This window comes from Cibotium barometz, chromosome 32 (assembly GCF_041138505.1).
Source record: "Cibotium barometz isolate CiBa-2024 chromosome 32, ASM4113850v1, whole genome shotgun sequence".
In the NCBI taxonomy this organism is placed as follows: domain Eukaryota; kingdom Viridiplantae; phylum Streptophyta; class Polypodiopsida; order Cyatheales; family Cibotiaceae; genus Cibotium; species Cibotium barometz.
The window spans coordinates 10,904,496-10,926,571 of NC_141077.1; the positions used below are offsets into that span (position 1 = coordinate 10,904,496).

General features: G+C 45.0%; 1 protein-coding gene across 1 annotated transcript in view; it reads left to right on the top strand.

Annotated features, from left to right (window-relative positions):
* The window catches only part of LOC147619811 (putative zinc transporter At3g08650), a 52,036-nt gene that overhangs the window by 26,563 nt on the left and 3,397 nt on the right, over window positions 1–22,076 (top strand). The gene's annotated exons all lie outside the window — the stretch shown is intronic.

A 22,076-nucleotide genomic window follows, 5' to 3' on the forward strand; every position in this document is an offset into this window, starting at 1 on the left:
CAGCATTCAGCCAATCCCTCTCATCCCGAGAAGGATCTTCATCTAGGACAGCATCATAGATCTATTTATAGATCTTCATTGTAACCCATTCATCTAATATAGCTGCATTGCATTGCATTGACACTAATTGTCTATCTCTTAAGCATCATTAAGTGAAGTTTAGTTACCCTAAGGTTGTGATTACTACGATCAATCTCCCGCATGTCACAAAAGATTAGTATGTCGATTCCACAAAGTTTGGTACTTAGGCCTGCAATTCTGAGCCTAGCTATTATTCACTACAGAACGGCATGACTCCTTAGTTGGAGGCCATAGAGGTATCAACAGTACCCTAGAGAAATTGGAAAGGTCCTTTTATTGGCTAAAAATGAGGCGTGATGTTTATTCACATGTTCAAGTTTGTAAGATTTGTCAAAAAGTCAAGGTTCCACATACGAAAAAGATTGGTCTACTTCAACTTTTTGCCTATTCCCGATGGACCTTTTATCGACATTTCTATGGACTTTGTAGGGCCTCTACCAGCATTCATCGGATCTCGCAACACTCAGTGTTTTACCATTGTGGATTGCTTTAGTAAGTTCTGCATGCTCATCCCATGCAAGCATACGGCTGTTAGCAGTCACCTCCTGTCTGTACATATTACTCAGTGAGGGCCTTTGTTGTGGGTGTGCTCGCCCAGGAGTTCTCTCCATTTTCTCCCATTTTTTCCATATTTTTCCTGGCTGTTTAGTTCTGGTCGATTGTGTTTTTTGTTGTGGCCGACTGTGTATGTGCTGGCCGACTAGCTTTATCCCAGTCGTTGTCGGCTGTTGTTGGATTGGCCGACCAGCAGCATAGGGTGGTATAAATACCATCCTTGTTCCCACACTTCATTTTGTACCGGATCTTTGTGTATATAGAAGAGTTTATACAGCTTCTCTCTCTCTACACTTCTGCATTTTCTTTCTCACAACAGTTGTCTCATTTTCCGTTGTGCATTCCGACATGGTATCAGAGCCCCAAGTGGCTTGAAGGTTGGAGACAGTGGGAGCTTGAGGATTTGCTATTTTTTGGTGCTGATTGGAGATTTCTTGGGCTGTTCAGGACTTGGAGAACGGGTAGAAGGCGACCATCACTGTTGGACAGCCACCTTGCATAGTGTTTGCAGCCTCTTCTTCATTTTTTTTCCCACCCACCCTCCATTCACAAGGCGTTGTGAACCCTTGAGATGGCAGATTTGCTTGAGATGGCTGAGAAGCACGTGAAGATCCCCTCTCTCCCCACATTCACGGTGGATCGACAGTTGGACGAGACCAACTATGGCATCTGGAAGGTAATGATGGAGTTTGTCTTAGACTCTTATGACTTGGCTGAATTCATTCTGGTTGGTGTTTCACGGCCAGAGTTGGAGGATGGGGAGATTTTACCCTCTACTAGGAAAGAACGGGAGGCTCAGGCACAGTTATGGGATCTTGTCAATGCCTGTGTGTGTTCTTTCATCTTCCTTAATCACACACCCCAGGTGATTAATCATATTAAACACATGATGCTGGCCAGAGGGATTTGGCAGCACTTGGCTTCTCTGTATAACAGGGTATCACCCATGAAGCGGATTTCCTTGGAAGTGCTGATGCGATTGATGAATCCTGCAAAGTCCTCGACGATGCGGGAGCACGTCAACAAACTCCAAGCTCTTCAGCAGGAGGTTCTTCAGGCTGGAAAGGAGATATCTTTAGAGGACATGGCCATCACTTTACCGTCTCATCTGACCTCTTAGTATTCAACTTTCTATTCCTCTTTGATCACCAGTGGGAGGCTCAGCACCATCACATGATCTTTGACGGCACATAGGTCGCATCTTCATTGGTGATAATTCCATTATCCCGATTCACAGTGAGAGCAGGATGAAGATTATTCCCGATGGCAAAGAGGGGAAGCATTACTCTCGTGTTCTTTATGTTCCAGCTCTTGGTTTTCATCTTTTATCTGTGCATGAGGTTTGCAAGGCTGGCATCTGGGTGGAATTTGATGAGCATTTTGTTGCTCTTCGAGACAAAGAAATAGGCCAGGTTGTTTGGGAGTGCGGAGTGGAGAATGGGATCTACAAACTCTCAGCACTCTCTTCTCTTACAGGTACTCAGCTTGGTGATTTGTGGCACTTCCGTTTTGGCCACTTGAATGTGGATGCGTTGCGGCGGGCTTTCCGGGACCAGATGGTGGATGGCTCGCCAGATGTTAGCAGCAGGCAGGGACACTGTAGTTCTTGCATTCGTGGTAAGCAACACAAGGAATCTTTTCCGAAGCAAGCTACTAGGCGGGCCTCGAAACCTTTGGAGTTAGTACACATTGACTTGTGTGGACTTATGTAGACCCCATCCTTGGGAGGTTCTTTGTACTTTATGCTACTTGTGGATGATTGTAGCAGATTTACATGGGTTTATTTTCTTTCCTAGAAGGACCAAGCCTTTGCTCGGTTCAAGGAGTGGCATGTTATGGTGGAGGAGGAGTCTGGATTGCAGGTAAAGACTCTTTGGGCAGACAAAGGAGGGGAGTTCTCTTCTAATGCTTTTGTGCGGAACATGGCATCAAGCGGGAGCTGGCCAATACTGGTGGAGATGGCGAGGATGATGTTGGAGCATCATGATCTTCCTCGTCCACTTTGGGGAGAGGTTGTGGCTACGGCTGTCCATATCCTCAACCAATCTCCTACGACTTCAGTACCAAAGATGACTCCATATGAGGCTTATTTTGGCAAGAAACTAGATGTCTTCCATTTCCATGTGTTTGGGAGTGATGCATATGTTCACATTCCAAAGAAGCAGAGGGGGAAGGTTGTATTTGTGGGAAATAACTCTCTTTCCAAAGGCTACTGTTATATGACCTAGAGTGAAACGAGGTTGTTGTCAGCAGGGATGTTGTCTTTGATGAGCATGTTCCAGCTTGCACCGTTGATGAGCCACCACTTCTTGGAGAACCAGATGAGTTTGAGGATGACTCTCAGGCTATTGTTCTAGCTAGACAGCCTCAGTCAGTTGTAGAGGTTGAGCCCAAAGTTGGAGATGAGCCCCAACAGCTGCAAGAGGCTCTGCGTTCTGTTCGAGTACCAAAGTGGTTGTTGGACACCATTCGGGAGTCAGGTGTTATGGAGTATCCCTCCGAGTGGAGCTTAGAGGATGGACCTCGGAGATCACACAGAGTTCGTGATAGAAGTCAATCAGAGGAGCTGTTATAGTAGGTGAACTATGCTTTGATGTCTCGTATCATTCGGGACAAAGAGCCCACTTCCGTTAAGGAAGCTCTTTCCTAGGAGACTTGGAGGAAAGCCATGCAAGTGGAATTGGATGCCATAGAGAAGAATAACACTTGGGAGTTGGTTCCGAGCCCATCAAAACGGATAGTCATTGGTGTCAAGTCGGTCTTTAAGACCAAGTATACGTTTGATGGATCGGTGGACAAGCACAAGGCCAGACTTGTGGCTAAGGGCTATGCCATAGTTGTCAGGTATGAAAAGCTCGATTCGGTATGGTATGTTCAAATACAGTCTCGAAACGTACTGTTAAATTTTGAAAATAAAAATACAGTGGAGATAGGGTCCATTTAAAAAATACGAAAGGGAGAGGGAGGGAGAGGCTCGAGGGGGAGGCTTGACAAAGAGAGGCTTGAAAGTTGAGGAAGAAGGAGAGGCTTGAGGGCGAGGCTTGAGGAAGAGGGAGATGCTTGAGAGAGCCTAGAGGGGAGAGAGGCTCGAGTCTTGAAGGAGAGCACGAGGGAGGGGATTGATCTTGAGCAATGGTCACTTGTGAGGGGAGGGTTGAGCAATGAGCACTTGTGAGGATGGGGTTGGGAGAGGGGCTATTATATAGGATGCATGATGTATCATGCAAGAAAAGGCAAGCAAAGGGCCAAAGGCTAAAGCCTAAAACAATCCCCAAAACGCCCAAGAAATGGCGAGAAAAACGGTCAAAAAAAGGCAAAAAAAAATCGGTTGCGTGAATTCGACCGAACCGAACCAAATCGAGCGTTTCGAACTAGACTGCTTGGATGCTGCGCGAACCGGGTGCGATTGTGGGCTATGCTCAGCGGTCTGGCATCGACTATGAGGATACCTTTTCACCGACAGCGAGGATGACCACGATTCGGACAGTTCTTGTCGTTGCCTCTTCTGAGCGGTGGCCGGTGTATGGATGTCAAATCTGCGTTCCTTAATGGTGACTTGTAGGAGGAGGTGTATGTTGAGGAACCTCCAGGCTTTTTGGTTCCTGGATCAAAGGGGATGGTTTATAGGTTACAGCAGGCCTTGTATGTTCTTAAGTAGGCTCCTAGGGCTTGGAATTAGAAAATTGATTCCTTCTTTCTATGGATAGGTTTTCAGAGATCAATTGCAGATCCTAACTTGTATCTCTTTCGGGAACACGGTTTGGTCACGTTGATTATCCTTTATGTGGATGACCTCATTCTCATTGGTGGTCATGTGGAGCACATAGCTGTGACGAAGCCTGCCTTGTCAAAGGAGTTTGAGATGACCGACTTCGGCTTACTCCATTTCTTTTTGGGTTGGAGATTTAGCAGACCCAGAGGGGGTTCTTTGTTTCTCAGCAGTGGTATGTTCATGAATTGTTGGAGACCTTTGGGATGGAGAACTAGAAGCTTATTTCTTCACCGATGGACCCGAATGCCAAACTTACAGTTAATGATCCTTGTGAATAGGTTAATGCCTCCTTGTATTGGAAGCTTGTTGGTTCATTGATTTGGTTGCTGAACAACAGATTGGACTTGAGCTTTCCAGTGGGGCTGTTGAACTCATTCATGTAGACACCTTTGAAGACTCATTGGGACGTAGGATTGTGGATCTTGCGATATCTGCAGGGTACGAAGGATCTTGGACTCTTCTATGACTGTCAAGCCTCCAGGATCTCCTTGTAAGGCAAACCTACAAAACAAACCATAAACCATGAAGGGGGTGCAGGCATACTCGCCACCCAACCATGACAGTCGTGAGCGAGGCTTACAATCTTGGCCGTCCCCACCGAGTCACGAGCTAGAGTGTCATGCTCTCGTGAGTGCCCTGCCGTCGTCCTCATCCGGTGTCCTCTACCACCCGGGGGTGTCCCCCAAGGACGACGGCCTCCCGCACGATGGTGCTCCTGCTCCACGCGCTCTGCATTCCTGTGCTCCATCCGTCGCAACTGGTACCCCTCCCCCCAATAAATAGGGAAGGAACACCCAAAAAGTACACACTATCAATAGTGGACCAAAAAGCACATGTTTGCCCACAACATATCACACTCTAGCTCGTCAATCTGCCTGCCCCTAGCGTGCACATGACATACTCCCCTTCCTCAAAAGAGCTCACTCTTGAGCTCAAGAAAAGAACTCAAGGAGAAGTTGTCACACTCGCAACACTAGAGAAACACCCTCTATTGGTCAAAACCAATAGTCTCAAGGACAATCCGACTAAGAGATCGACATGCTCAAGTAACATGACATAAGCGTCAAGTCCTAGTCACAAAAGCCTAATCCGGAGCAAATGGATCATCTGGGTAACTTGAAGCTGACAATGCTACCAGTACCAGAGGTAAGCAATCACTGCCCTAAAGAGTTATTCCAAAACCAAAAGTATCTTCCATTTGACTGCCATGCTTTCATATTGGTGTGGAAAAAACCACAAAATTGGGAAAACCCAGAACCTACTACTGAAGCCTGAACCAAGTGGAACACAACAGTAGTCTCTTCCCAAACAAGAGAAGAACCGATCTTCTAGAAAAGATTATCAATCTGTACTTCGTGACCTCAGAAGTCTTACTTCCCAAACAGACCTTGGAAAGTCTATGAGTACCTTGGACATGAAAGGAACAACTGTGCCAATAGACCTGGTTATGATGCAAGCTAGCATCTATCATAATTGTCTGTATCAAAAGTAAAGTATCTATCCCTCAAAGATGTTGAGATAGCCTTGTGTTTGTAGGCGTAGAGTCCGAATGAAGTCTTGACAATCTGCGTAGCCCCGTAACATGCGATGGATCATGGCGTTCCATACCACCCAGATACACCCCATACCCGTGCTACGATTACTACAAAACACCAGTTTGTGGATCTGTCGTGATCTATCAGAAACAATAAATGCCAATGGCTGACCATGTGTCACAAATTGAAACAAGTTCTCGAAAGGAAGAACGAGACTAGTGATCATAACTCGGTCCAGGGATTAGACAACTTCTGTGTACACAAAGAAGAACAACCTTGACCAGCGTCCCAGTCAAAGCATCTGTCTAAACCCAAAAAATCTTGGAAACCAAAACTTGTTTCCAAAAACTTATGCGCATAGCGCAAATTCTTGAATAACCTTGATTCAATAATCTTGGTATAAGAATAGGCGGGTATACTTGGAATAGCGTGAATATTTGTACACACTCTTGCTATGGACATAAAACTAGAGGACCATCAAAACCTCAAGGACTATAAGGCTGAAAAGGTACATATTGGGTATTGTTGCATATCCGTCTTGTCATGCAATCTGACAATGAATCCCAACAGGTAAACTTAATCTAGATGCCCTCTATCAAATATCCGTGTAGCCACAGTGGCAATGTGTGGTCAACTATTCCTCAATCCTACATATGTTGATAAGTCTTGCCTATCAAAGCCCAACAATGAAAACAATGGTCATTCCAATATCTGTAGGGTATTAGGTCTTTCTTGCATGTTACAAGTCCATGACTAACTCGTGTGTGTGTGTGTGTCCGTAAAGCTCTTGGAGAAAAAACTCCCATGTGTACCCCAGAACAAACATGTGTACTTGCATAACATGGTACAACAATGTGCTTTTATTATTAAACTCTATCTTGCATGTTCCTTGCATGTGAAAAGCAAACACATACCTCATAACACGCTGGTCCAAAACTGAGATAGAACGAAGCACGTGCATCCGAACCTCGCAAGTACACCACAAACTCCCGTACACAACCTAGACATCTTGGAGAGAAAAGAATCTGGAGAGATCATAGAAAAGCATGTTGCCATCACTTGCTGCTGTAGGGCAGCCCGCTGACGATCGTACGCCTCTGTCCAGACAACCCACATGTGGCTGTCCACAACCTTTGGCTGCGTGTGGTAGACCTCGGGTGACATGGATGGCTGTCGCATGTGCGGCTCTGCTAGACTGCCCTGCATCTGGATGAGTGCGTGCACACACGTCATGCGTGGCTGCATGGGAAACAGCCCCAAAAACTTGGGCTTCCTCACCCCAAAGGGGTGCTCATCAGCAAGGTACAGTCCCCATGTGGGTTGCCACAAGCCCCATCGAGTCCCAACTGTAACTTGGTTGAACACAATGCTAATCAATACACTTAAATACACTAAGATTTGAAGGACACTTGCTCAAATACAAGAAGTAAAATTGTTGAATTTGACAAGAGACACACAATGAGCCGGAACGGCCGACCCCTCCCTTGAGTAAATTGTATTACTATTGGAGAAATTCAATACATAGCTTCACGGGCATCCATTGCCAAATCCTCCATGCCAATGCATATGAAATTCAGCATTTAGAAAACAATGGTATGTCGATGTAGATCACCAAGGAGCTGCCTTGATGCCCGGCCCGACTTCAGTGCCCATATTCTCTACCATTGGCTCTATGTTCTACCAAGCAAGGTAGCAACATCTTCAAGAGCACATAGGACAAGAGAAATACTACACAGGGCGGCTAATCAAGGAGTCCTGCCCTTCTACTGAGTAAGTAATGACAACACATTGTCCAATTAGCTTACCAATCTTCATAGAAGTTGTTGCAAGCGGAAGCCTTCGCGTTGGAAGCTTTAGAAGTGTTGATATCTTCGATTTGCCGCAATCCTTCGCAACAAAAGTCTTCAAGAGGATGAAGGGAACCTTGGGAAAGCTTCCCCTATGGTTCAACTTGAGAAAGGAAGGCTGAAATTAGGGTTTTCAGCAAAAAGACCAGAAATTACAGCAAAAATGAGAGCTGTTTTGCTGAATTTCAGTCATTGGGAGTGAGTAGGAGAGTGATTAGCACTTGGAAACACTCTTGGAAGCTTGGAAAACACCCTAGCAAGTTGGGTATGGCTATGGAGAGCTTGGAAATGGAGAGAAATGGTGGAAAAACAAAGTTTTCAGCCTCCAAAAATCCTCATGAAGAGAAAACACGAATTTCTCTTAATAAGTAAGTGAATTGGGGTCCAATCAGGTGAAGGGACATGGGGAGATGCCCATTTATGAGTAAAAAGGGAGGATCAGGTCCTGGACATTGAGTCTTGTCCGCCTCGGGACTTCAGTGAGTGTGAACTTGGAAGCGGTCATAATTTATAAGTGACTTTTGGGCGCCCAAACTTTAATGAAATGGGAACGCACTCACTTATAAATATTGGCTAAGTCCTAAGGGCTATTTGAGCCTAGATTGGGTAATACTTACCACCTGTTCACATGCCACACAACCATGTCAGCAGACAGTTTCACACGCACGGTTCACGGGCGGGCGTCCCCTAGCCCGGAACTACACATAAGGTCATGCAGGCATGAAAACAGCATGCAATTTCATTTGCAGGCAAGCACATAAAGATGCTATGCAATGCAGCATTGGCATGAGCAATTCCCGTTCATGAAACCATATAAGACCAGGCGTTTCCAGGCAAGTATATGCGATACCAGACCCAGTGGAAAGCCAATCCTCTAGGCGTTTCCGGGCATGTACACAAAGGCACAAGTCCCAGCGGAAAGCCAAGTCCTCCAGATATTCCGGGCATGATAACATCAAGTCCCAGCGGAATATCATATCCAACTATACAGCATGACACGTGTCAATCACCTGCATAGGCATATTCCATAAGCCATGGACACCAATCCAATATGTACATAGTGTGAAAGCAAGAGTGAACCATTTGGGTGGCCAAATGGTGACATTCCCCCCCGCTTCTAAACAGTTGTCCGCAACTGAAATGCATCCAAATATGTCTGAAGCACATGCGGGCAATCTTTGAAGAACTCTTCATCTACCCATGTAGCATCAATGGGAAGATAGTTCTTAAACTTCACAAGGTAACGCCTCACAACTTTGCCTGCAGCAAGCTTGCGTTCCTTGTGATACACAATCTGCTCTGGCTGCAAGATCTCTTCAAGCTCATCCACTTCTGGTGGATCCTCAATGACCATTTCACTGGGCTCCGGCCCTACATACTTGCGAAGGAGACTCACATGAAAAGCATTGTGTATGTGCCAATGACTAGGTAATGCCAATCTGAAAGCCACTTCATTGATCTTCTCGATCACTCGAAAAGGTCCATAGTACCTGGTTGCAAGCTTAGGATATGCACCCTCTTTGCCAGGCCTCTTTGCAAGTCTTGCTTTCTCAAATTTCAGCAATACCCAATCATTCTCTTTAACATCCAATTGCCTTCTATGCTTGTCGGCAGCCTTTTTATGCTTGTCTTGTGACCTTGCAATGGCTGTCCGCACTTGAGCAAAAGCAATATCCAAGTCTCTTACATACTCATCAGCTGCAAATATCTCATCCTTTGTGCGAAGGATGGGTGGCAAAACCACCTTACCATAAACAATCTCAAACGGGGCCTTTCCCGTAGATGCATGCACCGTGTTGTTGTATGCAAATTCCACAAGCGGTAAGTACTTCTCCCAAGAAGACTTCTGATCCGCCACAACATTTCAAGAGATCCAACACGGCTGAATTTGCAGCCTCACTTTGCCCATCCGTTTGAGGGTGATAAGCTGATGAGAAGTCCAATTTGGTGCCCATATTATCAAATAATGCCCGCCAAAAGAGACTTGTAGTCCTGGGATCTCTATCCCCCACAATGGACTTCGGCATTCCATGATGTTTGAATACTTGTGCAAGATATATTTTAACCATATGCTCAGCTTTGATGGTCTTTTTGACCGGCAAGAAATGAGCTTGCTTGCTAAACCTGTCCACAATTGTCCAAATTGCATCATTACCCTGTTGGGTACGTGGCAAGTCCATAATGAAATCCATTGTAATACTTTCCCATGGCTGCGTGGGAATAGGCAATGGCTGAAGCAAACCTGGTGCCTTTTGCCTGTCAAATTTGACCTTTTGACAGGTGATACATGCACGTACATGTGCCTCTATGTCCTTCCGCATACCTGGCCAAAAGAAATACCGCTCAATCATGTGCGTAGTAGGCATTATGCCTCTATGACCAGCATATGGAGGAGCATGGCACTCATCCAAAACCTTTTGCCTCATGTCAGACACTACACATAGGCAATTATCTTTCATGAGATAACCCTCTTTGATCACATATGAGGCATGTGCATGACCAGCCATCAAATCAGTCCAAATAGTGGCAAAATCAGCATCCGTATGATACAAATCACGCATGGTAGACAAGTCCCCATGAGAGGCAACCGAGATAGCTGCTACATACGGCTTTCGTGACAATGCATCGGCCACTACATTCTTCTTTCCCGGGGTGTGCAAGATCTGAAAATGAAACATAGAGAGGAAATTGGCCATCCTCATATGCTTCTCTGACAATTTAGTTTGAGTAAGAAAATATCTCAAACTCTGGTGATCTGTCTTCACAGTGAAATCAGCCCCAAGAAGGTAATGTTTCCATATAGTAAGTGCATGAATTACAGCCAAGAGCTCTTTCTCATAAATGCCAAGAGATAGCTCTGCATCATGCAATCTACGACTCTCATAAGCCACGGCATGTCCCTCTTGATTAAGGACAGCCCCTATGCAATTTCCAGATGCATCACATTCCACACAAAAAGGCTTTTGCAAATCCGGAACGATCAACACTGGACCATGAGTAGTTGCATCTTTCAATGCGAGGAATGCATCTCTCTCTACATTAGTCCATTTGAACACGGCCTTCTTCTTTGTCAAATCATGCAAAGGAGAAGCAATCCATGCAAAGTGCCGAATGAACCTGCGGTAGTAAGAGCATAATCCAAGAAAACTGCGGATCTCATGCACTGAACTCAATTCGGGCCAATTCCGAATTGCATCAATCTTTGCAGGATCCATCCGCACTCCATCTTTGGACACAATATGCCCAAGATAATGTATCTCTGACAAGAAAAACTCACTCTTCTTTGCATTTATGAAGAGTTTATGCTTATGGAGCTCTTCAAAAACAATAGCCAAATGAGCTTTATGCTCTTGTTCGGTCTTCGAGAAGACTAGGATGTCATCAAAGAAGACACCTGTAAATTTCCTGTACCCACGGAATATGTGATCCATCATTCTATTGAATGTAGCCGGGGCATTTGTAAGACCAAAAGGCATAACAAGATACTCATAAAGCCCAAATGCTGTCCTGAAAGTAGTTTTGTGTACATCCTGAGGGACTACACGCACTTGATGATATCCACTCTTGAGATCAATTCGGCTAAAGCATGCCGATCCATCCAACTTGTCAAGGATGTCGTCTATGCGTGGAATCGGAAACCGATTCTTGATGGTAAGCTTATTCAAAGCTCTATAATCCACACACATACGAAAGGATCCATCCTTCTTTTGAACCAAGAGGACGGGTGAACAATATGGAGAAGAGCTTGGCTGAACCAAACCCTTCTCAAGAAGCTCATTCACTTGCTTCATGATCTCCTCTTTTTGGGATGCACTTACACGATAGACTGGCCTATTAGGTGGTGAGCTACCCGGCACAAGATCAATGCGATGATCTTCTGGTCGTACAGGTGGTAACTCATTTGGTAACTCATCAGCAAAACAATCATTGTGCTCTTGCAAAAATTTCAGCCTATCATTACAAAGAGTGTTTACATGTACATTAGTTTTCTCAATAGGATCTCGTACAAAAATCAAGTACGCAAAAACACTCTTTTTCATTACTTTCTTAATTTGTACATGAGATACAAGGGGAATGGTATCACCCTCTTCACCAGCATCAATTACATGTTCTCGGCCTTTATGTATGAAGGTGATCCTGTTAGTCTTGTAAGCCTTGCACGGATCAATACGTGTATGCCAAGGCTTTCCAAGCAATACATCACAGCCATTCAAAGGCGCCACAAGAAAATCCTCATGATCCACATAGCCTTGAATGTGTATGCGCAACTTGCCAAAAATAGGCATGACCTGCACTTCTCTACCAACAAAGGCAGCCCCTGCTTCAATTTGAGGACCCATGTCCTCCACTTCAATACCCAAAGCAGCTGCCATCTGAGTGGATATGAAATTCTCCGATGCACAATCATCAAACATGAACAAAGCAGGTTGATCTTTGAGCTGTCCCCAAGCTTTACATACAACCCTATCTTTGCTATCATGTGAAGTAGTGCCTTGCACATCCGGAACCATATGCACATTAGGCTTCGGTACATTAGCATTTTCAGCTTTGTTCTTCTTATTTGGGCATGCTCTTGCCATGTGCTCAGTGCTGCCACAAGTAAAGCATTTGCCTTCACGTATATATTGCTCCTTCTTCTCAGCACTAAGACCAAAGTTTGCCGGCTTATAAGGGCGCTTGTTAGCAAACTTATTTTCAGCTTTTGGACCTAATTTGGCTTGGTTTTGGTCCCTTTTAGGTGGCTGTCCATCATTTTGCAGGTTTTGGACAGCCCTCTCTTTGCCTTGAAATGAGGGTTTAGCCTTATTGGATCGACTCAATTTGAGTTCCAATTGCTCGGTGGCGGTGGCGGCTGCGATTAATTGGTGTAAGGTATGACCAGGATACATTTGTAATCCCGCTTTGTACACGGGTTGCAATCCCGATTGAAACCTTCTCTTCCTTTCCGCCTCGGTGACATGCATAAATGGAGACACCTCCAAGAGCACTTTCCAAAACTTTTGTACATATGCATTTACCGATTCCCCCTCATTTTGCTTTACCCAATCCCACTTCATTGTTATCTCATTCAATGCATTGGGAGGCAAGAATTGAGCATAGAACCTCTCCTTGAACTCTTCCCATGATCTAACAGGATTCGGTGAGAGCTTCTCCGTGAGCCACCAATGGGCAGCAGTGCCTTTCATGAACATGCTTACATGCCGGATCATGGATTTCTGAGTGAAATCCTCATCACTGAAAGCAATATCAAACTGGGCAATAAAAGCAAGTGCCTTTGATGCATCATACTCTCCATGATATGTGTCAAACTTCACAGATTTGTCTCCGGCTTTGAAGTCACGAGACTTTGATGCATGTGTGTGCATCTCAACATGTTTTCCCCCATGTTTGTCCATTGGGACAACTCCTGTGACTGGCATCATTTTTGGACCAAAAGGTGATGCATAAGGCATAGATACATGTGCCCTGTAAGCATGAGGCATGGCTGGCCCCTCAACATGCATTGATACATTTTCAGCCATAGCTTCTCCCTCACGAGCACACTCGAAGGCATGAGTGGCATGAGAGATACGCGGAATACCTGCACCAACAGAAAATTGCAGCCCATGTTGCATGTGTTGTGCATGTACATTTTCAGCCGGCAATGGCATTTGACATACATTTTGACCACTGCCATAAACATTGTATCCTTCACGGGCTACATGAGATATTCCTGCATGGCGTGAAGTCACTGATTGTTCCTCTCCCATCGCATGGAGGTTCATCCTCTTAGACATAACTTCTTGTTCGGGCACTTGTGGGGATTCCAAGACATGTGGGATGGTTGCCTTTTCTGCATAGGCATCCTCGGTACGAGCCAAGTATGCACGTGCTGCATCCCTCGGTTGCATGTGCAACTCTTGAGCAATCATTGCCATTGCATGATCCATATAAGATTCAGCTTTCTTGGCCTTCAAACGATCATGTACCAATGGATCCTCGCGGCGATAGAGATTCAATTCTTCTTGTTGTGCATGGAGAAGAGCCTGCATACGAGTAAGTTCAGCTCTCAAGACTATGGACTCTTCTTCTTGCATCTTCTCTTTGCCACGAGACGGCTGTCCCACATATTCATGTTCCCTATTGTGCACCACATGAGTTTGCTCATCCTGTAAAGCATTGGAGGCATGCATTTCATTGTCCCTGCCACTTGTATTAGCATCTCCAACATTCATTGTATGGCTGTCCATAATGTTCTAAGTGTAGAGATAGCTAGTGTTCACGGTGATCGTCTCTCACGATAGAAGTGAAAGAGAACCGTATGCTCTGATACCAATGTAACTTGGTTGAACACAATGCTAATCAATACACTTAAATACACTAAGATTTGAAGGACACTTGCTCAAATACAAGAAGTAAAATTGCTGAATTTGACAAGAGACACACAATGAGCCGGAACGGCCGACCCCTCCCTTGAGTAAATTGTATTACTATTGGAGAAATTCAATACATAGCTTCACGGGCATCCATTGCCAAATCCTCCATGCCAATGCATATGAAATTCAGCATTTAGAAAACAATGGTATGTCGATGTAGATCACCAAGGAGCTGCCTTGATGCCCGGCCCGACTTCAGTGCCCATATTCTCTACCATTGGCTCTATGTTCTACCAAGCAAGGTAGCAACATCTTCAAGAGCACATAGGACAAGAGAAATACTACACAGGGCGGCTAATCAAGGAGTCCTGCCCTTCTACTGAGTAAGTAATGACAACACATTGTCCAATTAGCTTACCAATCTTCATAGAAGTTGTTGCAAGCGGAAGCCTTCGCGTTGGAAGCTTTAGAAGTGTTGATATCTTCGATTTGCCGCAATCCTTCGCGACAAAAGTCTTCAAGAGGATGAAGGGAACCTTGGGAAAGCTTCCCCTATGGTTCAACTTGAGAAAGGAAGGCTGAAATTAGGGTTTTCAGCAAAAAGACCAGAAATTACAGCAAAAATGAGAGCTGTTTTGCTGAATTTCAGTCATTGGGAGTGAGTAGGAGAGTGATTAGCACTTGGAAACACTCTTGGAAGCTTGGAAAACACCCTAGCAAGTTGGGTATGGCTATGGAGAGCTTGGAAATGGAGAGAAATGGTGGAAAAACAGAGTTTTCAGCCTCCAAAAATCCTCATGAAGAGAAAACACGAATTTCTCTTAATAAGTAAGTGAATTGGGGTCCAATCAGGTGAAGGGACATGGGGAGATGCCCATTTATGAGTAAAAAGGGAGGATCAGGTCCTGGACATTGAGTCTTGTCCGCCTCGGGACTTCAGTGAGTGTGAACTTGGAAGCGGTCATAATTTATAAGTGACTTTTGGGCGCCCAAACTTTAATGAAATGGGAACGCACTCACTTATAAATATTGGCTAAGTCCTAAGGGCTATTTGAGCCTAGATTGGGTAATACTTACCACCTGTTCACATGCCACACAACCATGTCAGCAGACAGTTTCACACGCACGGTTCACGGGCGGGCGTCCCCTAGCCCGGAACTACACATAAGGTCATGCAGGCATGAAAACAGCATGCAATTTCATTTGCAGGCAAGCACATAAAGATGCTATGCAATGCAGCATTGGCATGAGCAATTCCCGTTCATGAAACCATATAAGACCAGGCGTTTCCAGGCAAGTATATGCGATACCAGACCCAGTGGAAAGCCAATCCTCCAGGCGTTTCCGGGCATGTACACAAAGGCACAAGTCCCAGCGGAAAGCCAAGTCCTCCAGATATTCCGGGCATGATAACATCAAGTCCCAGCGGAATATCATATCCAACTATACAGCATGACACGTGTCAATCACTTGCATAGGCATATTCCATAAGCCATGGACACCAATCCAATATGTACATAGTGTGAAAGCAAGAGTGAACCATTTGGGTGGCCAAATGGTGACACCAACAGTCCCTACAACCGCCGACAGCCCTTGTCGACCCCAACAACCCTTCACAAGTGCTGTCGACAGCCCTTCCCACGTCTGTCGCCCAGGCGACCAGGTAAGGGACCCCCACGCGCGTCATCGGCTTTGGGAAGGTAGGTGTTTTTTTTTTCCATTAAAAAAAACAGCCTTCTTCTTTTTTTTAATATTTTATAAATGTGTTTAAATATATGAGTCCCCTTGATATTTAAAAAAAATGGTCCCATGCTTTTCTAAAAACAATGTCCAGCTTTGTTCAAAAAGTCATGCCATGCTTAGAAAAAAAAAAAAACATCATGCTTTTTTCTTGTGAGAAACCAATGCTCAGTTTTTTTTAAAACAAAAAACATTTTGTTAAAAAAAAAAACTGAGATACGCTGTTTTTAGACTACTGCCGGCTGCTTTTCCCTCTTGCGCACTGCTATCCATACACTGTACGGACTATTCAGAGGTGGTCATGCAGGTCTGATGCTGCTTTTGCTGCACACCAGTCCGTACATACGTACAGCTGTGTATACTATGGTCGTACGACCCCTGTACCACAAGTATGGCTTGTCCAGGCCTCTATCTAGACCCTCCACATGTGTGGTTGCTGTACCTGTATGCACAGGCCCGTACAGTCTTGTATGGCTACTGTACCTGTATGCACAGGCCCATACAGCCTTGTACGGCTGCTGTACCTGGTGCGACCTCTGTACAGCCACCTGCCCCTTAGGATAGCCAGCATGGTCAAGCATGAGACTCTTCAAAAGAGGGCTCACTCCACACATAAACCACCGCGATCTCTTCTCCCCTCTCTCACACGACTAGACATGCTTTTTCCCTACGCCAACCACAATCTCATGCAACATAGAGCAACGACTTGATAGCAAAAGCAATGATTCATAGGAAGAGAATGATGAGAAGCATACCCGGGTCTCTTGTCAGATGTGATGCATACCCACGCATACCTTTCAGCTTCTTGCCTTAGGGTAGGTTCTGATACCACTGTCAAGCCTTCAGGGATTCTTTCATCTACGCATAATTCCGCTACATGTTACATAGACATAGACTTGATACATTTAGACTCTTCTACATGCAAAATGCAAAACCCTAAGGTTATTGAGGCTTGCTGATTATTTGGGATGAGGCTCCCATGATCTATCGTCATGCTTCTGAAGCGGAAGAGGTTGATTTGAGGGAAAACATGGAAACCCTAATTTTGGGCTGAAACCCTAGAAATTCAAACCCTAACGTCAAAAACCCTAATTGAGCATGCAAAAATTCTACTTAGGATGAACCTAGATGCTCTAATACCAATGTATCATGCTAACTATGTGGGAGTGTGATTTATGATGGTTAACACTAAGCAAGAAAGATTAACGCTAATCACATGCGCAATGATGAGTAGAGAGGACAAGAGAGAGACTCTTTACCTAACCTACTCCTAATGTATATTACGGAACGCAATTTGACCATCCAAGGATGCCCTCACGCTAGGATACGGTGTGTGTGGACAAGCTGAATCTGATACCAATGTAACATGCAGCAGAATTATTCGTAATTTGAGGATCCTATCACATAAATGCTCACAGCGTCTTCTGTATCTTGAGTTTCACGAGTTTAGCAATCCACTTTGAGACTTCAAACTTTAAGAGATTTGAGAGAGAGAGAGATAGTCTATCATAAGCTTGTATCAGAGAAAGATTGGGTTTCAGCCAAGGCCAATAAGGTGTGGGGATTGCACAAGTCTAAATCATGGTGGCAGAAAACTCTTATGCGTGGTTGGCAGTCTAAACTCCCTTACCAAGGTAAGGTTTTCATTTGGAGGATGTTGGTGGGAGGGTTACCTACACGGGATCAGCTGAGCCGTCGTAAAATTACACTGGCCTCTTGCTTCTTCTGCACGACATGCACTGAAACAGTTATGCATCTGTTCATGAGTTGTCCAGTGGCCCGTCAGATTTGGTCTTTTGTCTCTCGCGTTTGGGAGGCAGTAGAGAGGTCTACTGTTTCGGCTTATCAGTGGATATTTGGGATTTGTCCTCAAGTCATTACTTCAGACAGCCACCTTGTGATATTCCATTTCCTTAGATGGACAGGACTTTGGCATATTTGGACTACACGGAATGGGTTCATTTTTGATTCCTTGTCTGGAATACATGGGCACATTCTACGTATCCGCGGTTTGCTGCTTTGGCAGTTTTCTTCTCTTCTCTCAGCTCAGCTACTGGATGCAGATGTTATTTCCTTATGGTCTACGGCGGCTCGGCTGGCTCATCTTTGATGCTTTCATCTAGGATGCTTATTTGGCTAGGAGGCTTTCTTATTAGTGTACAGGTTTGCATGGTGATGATCCTTTAGAGGATCTTTTGTGGGGGTTTTGTTTGGGGCCATAGGTTCTGTGTGAGCCATGTGGCTGATGTACATTTTACATATAATATAAAACACCATTTCACGAAAAAAAAAAAGAAAAAAAAGAAACTGTACACCGTATGGGGTCCCGAATTACCCACTGAAGGGCCGCCTATCCTGTTACCGGAATAGTATTTGCTTTATTTCTTTGAAGAGACTGATAGTGGATTGATGATAAGCCAAACGCAAGATCTCGGAAGACCAAGAGTCGGGCTGAATTGTACACAGTTGTAGAAGCACCAATGATGACCAATCTCGAGCCTATGCACTCTTCTCAATGGATATAGGAAGGCTGCAAATTTGAGGTTGAGAGAAGGGGCTGATTGGGACTGTTCTAGACTATGTATAAATGCTGAGTTTTACCTTCACCAAGTGGCTGTAGCAAAACGATGCATATGAGGGTGCTGAAAACTGTATGAATGCTAAAAACGCAAGGGAATGCTGTAGATGCTGCATTTTACTGAATGAAGGCTGAATTGCTCAAGCGTTGATGCTCCTAGATGTTGATGAGGAAAACGTTGAAGACTGATGTGCTTAATTCTGCAATCGCTTATGCTCCTTGTGTTGAAGGCTCCAAGCGTTGAGTGCTTCAGGCTGAATATGATATGAATGAATGAATGGATGATTATATGCTCAGCTATTTATATGGACTTGTGATGGTGGTCGGCTGGTTACAGAGCTGGCCGATTGCATTTGTCCTGGCAAAAATATATAAATGATGTAAAAATGCCCAATAAATGTCATAAATTATGGGAATAATACTAGATAAATTCTGATGACTGCTAGATGGTATCTGAAGGCTTCTGCCATGGTCTAAATGCAGTGGATGAATGCTATGCATTATGCAGAGTGCTTTCTAATGCAAACCGTAAGGCTTCTACGGACTCCACATGCATGAATCCATCTCTTCAAGTGGGTTAAGGGACTTGGATTGACTGACTGACTGTCTAAGGCTGAGAATGACCTACGTAGCTCGTGCTTGACTTATCCTGGACTGAGGATTACAATGGCGTCATGGCATATGACAAATATCATCCTAAAGGGTGCTAATAATGTACAATGTTACACTGATGATGATAAGCCATCTTGTCACCATGCACTACAGTGCAGAGTGCATGTGACACGCGAATACTGGAATCACCTTGGAGAGAGCATCCACCAACTTGTTTCCTCGAAACAAAATGCCACCACGAACAGCAAGGAACTTTGCTTGGCCACGAATTCCCACACAAGTGTGCAGTGAACTCCAAGAATAGATGATGAATTGCTAGACACACCGCGCCCATAATCCCCAACAGTGGACGGAACACATCATGTCCCAAAAACCTCGAACAATGAACTCGGAACAGATCCAGTTCGTAATCTCTGCTATACAAAAGATAACCATGTCCTGCCAGATGTCTAATGCTTGGAACTCCGAATCACGGTCCCCATGCACCAGAAAGTGCAGTTGTAATCAGCCCCTCTCTTGCCCACAAGCTTCCTTTGGTTGGAAGCACATGGGGGGGGAACTGCATGTGTACTAGAGAAGTACACCATCTGGGTTCTCTTGAGCCGGAAGCGCCCTGGGAGTCCTAGAAGTGGTACTAGAAGAGTCTGTATTACTATATCTTGTATATGATCATTTGCCCGTCTTTGAAAACTTGGTCCTGGCCTGGGCTATGCCTTCAGGCTTGCAATCCTTGGCCAAATAAACCTGTTTTCCAGAAGAGAAGCAGTGACACCGTCGTGTATGTTGAACTGTAACAAGTGCCTGATCCTGTCCACTAGCAGGGAACCTTACTTGCTCTTGAGAAACAAGGATAGATGCCTCCTTCAAGAGGGAACCCATATCCACAGCAACAAGAAACACAAATCTCAGCTCTCAAAGACCTCTCTCAAGTGCTTTCCAATGAAGCAAGGCTCCAGAACCAATCAGCCCCCTCTCAAACCTGAGAGAGGAGGAGGCTGGACAGCAGCAAAACAGTTCAAGAAACCACCGAGAACCTCCTACCAGAAGGGTAGGGACTCGTGGGGGAAGAAGGAGATGTACAGCCACTTGTCTGGCAACTCCACATGCAAGAAACTCACCAACAACAGATGCCAGAGCAGAATTTGCAGCCAAAACTCCAATGCTTGCCTCTGAAGAAGAAAACACAGCCAAGTACCTGGCCGGCTTGCCTCTGTAGGAGAGAACGCAGCCACCAAAACTGGCCGGCAGCAAGGGAAGGGCTGGCTGGACCAGAAAACGTAGCAGTGTATGAAAACGCAGCCACTGTTCGGGACTGATCTGCAGCCAGGAGGAGCTAGGGCAGAAAATGCAAGGTATAGATGAGAAGGCGGGCAGATTTGCAGAAGATGGAGCAGCCTGAACCTAAGTGAGTGATACCATGTTGGAGGATGTACAAGCGGAAACCTAAACAAGACCAGAGAGAGTAGAGAGAGCTTGCGGACAAGATCACCTTTTATATCAGCTTGAAGCTTTACAATGGCGATTGGCCAACAAGAGAATGTTGAACTTGTGCAAGGGATTCGATGGAAAGTGAGCAATGGGGAGGACTCCTTATATAGTGAATATATGACCTGGCCGACTGCACTAAAGCAGGCCAAGCAGGTCACGACCTACTACACAGGGAGAAAATAAATAAAATACCAAGGTAAAACCCCAAAACACTAAGATGCATAAATTCTAACATGTTTAAAGACTACAATCAATGTGGAACCTCCGGCTCTTCGATAATCCAACCACAAAGTCCATAGAATTGTCTGCCCATGGAAACTATGGAACTGGCAATGGGTGAAGCTTATCGGCAGCTTTCTTGTTGTCTAGTTTTGACTTTTGAAAGACCTAGTAGAACCGTACATACTAATGAACATCCTGCTTCATCTGAGGCCAAGAGACATGATAACTTCTCCAATGTCGGGCCCTCGCCACTGTTGGAGAACAAGCCTTATCCAAGTACAAAAGGATAAGTGTGTGTGAATAGCCTCTAAAAGGGAAACAATATGTATGTGTGTGTGAACCCCACTCTTAGAGTGGTGCACCTAAATATCTAGATATTATACCTGGACTGACCTAAGTAGTGATGTCATGAAGGAGAGGCTCTAAGCCTATAAAAGCCTTGTAGTTGAGTGAAGAAATACAGCACAAGTCATATCATTTGAGTCTTGCAAATCTCTCTCTTTATTTGTGCATTGGCTTTCCCTCTCTCTCTTTGCTCCGATGCCATAGCCATGTTTCAGTACAAACCACCATAGCCTGTGTGCAAGCGGCTAACCCTAGGCCTGATTCTAACATTTGTTATCAGAACATAGCTTCAGTGTTTTCAAGGTTTCTAAATCTGTGCCTCGGCTTGCTGCGCTGGTGCTCGCCGTCCATCATTGTCAGAAGTAGCTGCTCCTGCTGCACCTCATACCTGCTGTCTGTCTTGCTGCTACTGTGTGCCCCTGTCCAGCAGTTGGTATTTTCTGTGCGCCACTGTCCAGCACTCTGTGGCACAGCGGCTGTCAACGCCTATAGCTCAGCATCACCTAAGGCAGCCGACTAGCCCCACATTTGCTGCACTTAAACGCTTATCAGTAGCTTCACATTCTGGCCGCCACTTGTGTACTGCCGTGCCGAGGAGAAATCATGCTTCTTAATTTTGTATGTTGAGGCTTCTAAAACGTGTCCTTTAAACATCTGTGGTGCAAGGCTTTGCAACCATACTCATGTTATAGTATCCAGTGTGCACCCCTCAACAAACACCATAAGGCTTGCAATCCATCCGAACATAAGGACTAGTTGCTGAACCAGAAAGTTTAATGCCCAAGATATGGAACGGCAAAGAATGAGATCATTTATAAAAAAGAAAGAGAACAAGGAGACATGATCTCTGGGTGATATCGTAGTAGGAAACGGCCTTGTGGCCATTGTTCCTGGCCACCCATTTTGTGTCTGGAAACTGGTGGCCAAAAACGCTGTTCCCAACCA